The following is a 6,000-nucleotide window of genomic DNA, read 5'->3' as shown; positions in this document are numbered from 1 at the left end:
GAGGGACCCCCAGCTTATGCTCCGGGAAGAATTCTGGTTCAATTTCAATCGTCCAGAGGGAGAACCTTTCGATAATTTCCTGAATGACGTCAAGTCACGTGCAGCAGAATGCAAGTTTGCTGACCAGAATCAAGCCATTCGAGATAAATTGGTGTTCTCATGCCTGTCACAAGAAGTGAAGAAACGTCTCTATCGGGATGGTGCAAAACTGACACTGGAGGATGCAATACGCGTTTGTAGGCTTCACGAAAGCAGAAAAAAAGAAATGAACGTGGTAAAACGATCAGCGACCCCCAGGCAAAAGTCGGTTGAAGTAGATGCTGTTAAAACATCGGTAAATCGCCAGAGACAACAGACTGCGAATAAAACAAGGCCCAACAACCCAGATTGCACACGGCAAAAAGTGTCGTAATTGCACATTGCCAAATCACTTCTCAGCTTTTTGTCACACTTCACGAGGACAAGGATAAGGCCGAGGCAAGCGCGGACATGGTCGAGGATTCGGGAGAGGTCGCGGAGTGCATGAAGTGCAACTAGGTCATGATGATGATCAACTTTATTCGCACACAGACTCTTTTTATATAGAAGCAGTAAACCTAGGTGGCATCACTGGTAGGTCTAATGATCATGATGATACTGAATCCCAGAATGCATGGTACACTGAGGTCAAGATTGGAAATGCGCGTGTACGGGCAAAACTTGACACGGGTGCCGAGGCATGCGTTATGCCAAGTTAAAAAATGTGAGGGACGTACCAAAACTCGAACATTCCAAAATAAAGCTACGTGGTTATGGTGGCGCCACAGTGCAACACAATGGTAAACTTGCGCTTACATGTGAAGTAGCAAACAAGAAAGGAACTTTTGACTTTTATGTAGCTAATGTGAACTCGCCAACTGTGCTAAGCCTGCAGGCCTGCAAAGAACTCGGTTTAGTCCAGCAAGGACCCGCTTTCAACATAGCAACTGTTGAATGTTCGGATGTAAACGCGAAGCGCATAGTAGAACAATGTGCGAATGTATTCACTGGGCTTGGAAAGTTTTCTGAGCCATATCACATCGAGTTGGACCCTAATGCTCAACCAGTTGTCCATGCCCCGCGGAAAGTGCCCATAAGCCTGCTTCCAAAGCTGAAAGCAACTCTGAGCCGTCTTGAAAAAATGAGGTCATCGAAAAAGTGAGCGAACCTACCGATTGGGTGAACAGTTTAGTAATTGTGGAAAAAAAAGATGGGTCTCTGCGTCTGTGTCTAGACCCAAAAGACTTAAATCGTGCCATTAAGCGCGAACGGTTTCACATAAGCGCTCCACAGGATGTGATCGATAGAATAGGCGCGAAGAAATTCTACACAGTGCTTGATATGAAAGATGCGTACTGGCACGTGCCGCTAGACGAGGAAAGTTGTCGTCTTACTACGTTTAACACGCCATTTGGCAGGTTTTGCTTAAAACGCATGCCATTTGGCATATCGCCAGCCAGTGAGATCCTGCAAAAACGTAATCAGCAAACATTCGGAGACATAGAAGGTGTTCACTTCATTGCCGACGACATGATAATTGGCGCAGATGACGATCATGACATTCTCCTAAGAAAGGTTCTCCAACGCGCTAAGGAGAACAACGTTAAGTTCAATTTACCAAAGCTACAGCTGAAAAGGCCGTCTGTATCGTATGCCGGCCAAGTAGTTAGCCGCGAGGGACTAAAGCCCGACGTAACCAAAATCCGTGCGATATCTGAGATGCCAGCACCAACTGATGTTGAAGGAGTTAGACGATTCCTTGGAATTCTGAACTATTTGTCGTCATTCATTCCGGATATGGCGACATTGACTGCCCCGATTTGTGTATTGCTCAGAAAGGACACACCCTTTGTGTGGGGTCCAGAACAGGAAGAGGCAATGACTGTTCTAAAAACTGTGCTTATGAACAAACCAGTGCTGAAATTCTTTGATCCAAGTAAACAGTCAATCATTCAGTGCGATAGTTCATCTTCAGGGCTTGGAGCCTGCCTGCTCCAAGATGGCCACCCAATAGCTTATGCATTGCGCTCCCTAAGCGAAGCTGAAACAAACTATGCGCAGATAGAAAAAGAGATGTGCGCAATACTCTTTGCCGCTGAGAAATTCCACCATCTGATTCACGGTCGCTCAGTTATAGTACACTCGGATCATAAACCGCTTGAGCACATCGCCAAGAAACCGCTCCACAAAGCGCCACCTCGACTACAACTTATGCTACTCCGAGCCATGAAATATGATCTGACAATCAAATATACTCCGGGAAAAGAAATGCATGTCGCCGATGCATTGAGTAGAGCGTATAAACAAGTGAACTGTGACCCTGAAAGTGAACAACAGCATGCCGAATATGAGAAACGTGTACATGATCTTGTAACCAGCCTGCCGGTCTCTGACACCAGGAGAAAGGAGTTAGTCACAGCGACAGCTAGTGACCCAGTGTTGAAAGAAATAACGCGCTATATTAAAAATGGTTGGCCAAAATATCGCGGAAGTGCATCTCCAGAAGTTCGCCAGTTCAGGAATCTCCAGTCAGACATTCATCTGGCTGAAGGATTGCTACTGTTTGGTCAGAGAATTGTAGTTCCAGGCAGCATGAGAGACGATATGCTAGACAAGATACTTTCCAGTCATCTGGGAATCGTGAAATGCAAAGCACAGGCTAGGGAAGTACTCTTCTGGCCGGGCATGAGTCGCCAAGTTGAGGACACTGTCGCTAATTGTTCCATCTGCCAGAAATTCCAGCGGAACAACAGAAGAGAGCCGCTAAAGCCGCATGAAGTGCCGCTTCGCCCGTGGTCGAAATTAGGTTCTGACATTTTCCAGTTTGATAAGGATTATTTGGTAGTAGTCGACTATCGCACCAAATATCCGGAAGTCTATGCGCTCAAAAACAAGACCGCCTCTCACATCATACAAAAACTGAAAGACTGTTTTGCTAGACATGGTGTGCCTGATGAACTTGTAGCTGACAATATGCCGTACAATAGCAGAGAAATGATTGAATTTGCTAATAAGTGGGGATTCAAAATCACCACATCAAGTCCGCGATACCCCCAGAGCAACGGGATGAGTGAGAAGTACGTCGAAATTGTGAAACAATTATTCCGCAAAGCGCTGGCAGAAGGGAAGGATCCCTATCTTGCCTTGTTAGATTATCGTAGCATACCCATTGCTGGTATTGGATATTCTCCAGCACAAATGCTCATGAACCGAAGGATAAAAACTCTCCTCCCAACTGCAAATGAACTGTTGGAACCAATGTTAACTCCGGATATTACGTCAGTCCTAAGGACATCCCAAGACAGGCAAAAATCGTATTATGATCGTGGGACTCGACCGCTCCCAAAGTTAAAAGTGGGAGACAGTGTCCGCTTGAAAAAGAATGTCTCGGTCAAAGAATGGCAGCCAGCAGTCACAACTGAGGAACACTCGTCGCCGAGGTCCTATGTGGTTACCTCGGACACCGGAATGCAATATCGGAGAAATCGGCGCCACCTTACGCAAACTTCAGAAAACCGCTTTGGACTAAAGACTATGTAATGTAAGCGTACGCATTGTGTGTTGTGAAAATCCGCGGTAACTAACTATATGCGCATAGGTGTGGTGGCGAACACTTCACCTGGGAACTAAGTGCTGGTAACCTCTGGTTCCCCCTCTCTGTCAAACTGGTACCATATTCATACTCTGTGCAGCTGCTTGCCTTTTGCATTCAAATCCCGAATCGGCGTATAATCGATATTTGAGTTTCTGTCTATATTGTGATGTTTTGAAATGTGTGTTCGTGACTTCTATACCTGTGGTCAAGTGATTACCACAAGGACTCAAACATTTGGACTTGTGTGCTTATGCCCACAGAGACTTAAGAGCACACAGTAATTACAGTATTATGCTTTATTTCTTAGCCACAGAAAATGTGCTGTTCTGTCTTTGTTGGAAATTCATAGCTTGAGTTCCATCTTAATCTTATAAGACATGTGGTGAGAAAAGGGTTAAACAGACCAATAGCAATTACAATCAGGTCTAGAGTGATAAGTGATTTTATTAATTGAATAAGTCATCCAGACTTTTGTGATTTCATTACTTTTTTATTACAAGTCACTGAAATTGGTGTTTTTAGAGTATTCCACCAATCATGTTATTTCTAGTGTTTAATGAGTTTTAGTTTATAGTTCTGGAAGAAAATTCAACAGCACAGCATCCATTAGTTTTGTAAAGTGACTTGGACTTTTCAAAAACATTGAAGAAAAAGGGATGTGACATATTGTCCTACATGGACGTTTAGGTTGTAAAGTTGCCACAAGATGGCTCCACTGGTATGAGTATCTGAAAAACATGGCTGTTGCTTGTTTACATCACGAGTGTGTCGTTCTTGTATGAATCTCCCCATCGTAAAGGATCCCTGCCTCCCAAGACGTTACAACCGACAAGTGCTGTCCTTAATAGAGAGGTGTCCTGATTAGAGAGGTCAAATTGAATAGAAACTACCAATTTGGGGCCAAAACTTGTGTCCTTAAAAGAGAGGTGTCCGCTAAGGGAGGTTCCACTATATGTATTTAGGCAATTGAAAATTTTCAAATTCAATTACAGATTCAAAATTTTTAACGAACGGCGTAGGCCTTTAAGTTTCAAGGCAACTTTATACTACATGCGGTTTAATATTTTTATGGATGGCCTACTGGCTCAAAAGGAATTCTATGTCTTTGTTCACCAGAAGTTTTATGTAGGCCTATGATTCTCCGGCCCAGTCATCTGGATTTGCTTACAGAATATTTAACTACATTGTACTGGCTGCAGAGTAGGCCTAAAGGGCATTCCCAATGGACCGTGTTGTTGGATTTGGGCTCTCGGCTGCTGGGGTTGCCGAGGGTGGAATGCCAAAGGTGAAATTGGGTGTCCGGCGCAATGGCGCAGATGAGTTAGCGGACACTCTCGTCCTGCTCCATTGTGATGACTACCGCATCTGGGTTGGACTCTCACCGCATGGCGTGTCGGCTGCTGAGATTCGATTTCGGTTGACATCTATTGTGATCAACTTGAAATGCTATGTTATATGTGAATGTTTTAAGTGAACTGCTATGTTTTATGTAAATGTTTATGTTTAAGAAAATGTTTCTGTGCAAGAGTTTGGAGGAGCAGGTTTTGCCGCGGCGCTGTATGTTTGTCAGCTGTGGCACGTCTGCTCTTTCAATCTTCTTCCTTATACACATACACGATAAATTACACGATAAATACAGGACAAATTTTTGGGGCAGGATAGTCCCTAGATACATGTCCTCACAAGTCTAGAACCTTCTAGCTCAAATAGAAACGAAACGCGCCTCCTATTGGTGATTTAGTGAACTTTGACCTCTGTGACCTTGAAAAGAAGGTCAAATTAAAAACCCGGGTGATGTCATTTCACCTTATTAGATACACCCACCATAAAAATTTCGTCACTCTACGTACAACTATTAGCTTCAAAAATGCAAAATACAATTTCCAAGATGGCCGCCTGGAGGCATGAAAGTAGGTCATATCGCGAAAAAGAAAAACACGTCTGGGCATATTGCCGAATGTCTTAAGGATATGATGAACGCGTTGTCAAACAAAACGATTCTTGGGGGACGTCTTTCCATCATCTGGAAGCTTGACAACGGAAAGCTTGAGGAAGGTGTTGGAAATGGGGTTTACCTGGATTGCTTAACCCAGTTCTGGAGTGAATTTTATGCTCAGTGCACGCTGGGGTGGAATTACAAGGTTCCATTTCTAAGACATGATTTCGGTGCTGAGCTGTGGCGATCAGTAACCAGGATTTACCTAGTAGGTTGGCATGAACATAGATACGTCTCCATTGCGATGGCTCCGCCCTTCATTAAGGAAGTCATATACGGGATGACCCACATTCAGATACCATCCTCTGCTTTGTCAATCCCATCGAGAGGGATATGGTGCAAAACACACTAACAGTTGTCAAAGGCCTTGCGGAGGATGATGAAGATTATG

Source organism: Lineus longissimus, chromosome 11, assembly GCF_910592395.1.
Source record: "Lineus longissimus chromosome 11, tnLinLong1.2, whole genome shotgun sequence".
NCBI classification, from domain to species: domain Eukaryota; kingdom Metazoa; phylum Nemertea; class Pilidiophora; order Heteronemertea; family Lineidae; genus Lineus; species Lineus longissimus.
Note: the sequence above shows the minus strand (reverse complement) of the source record.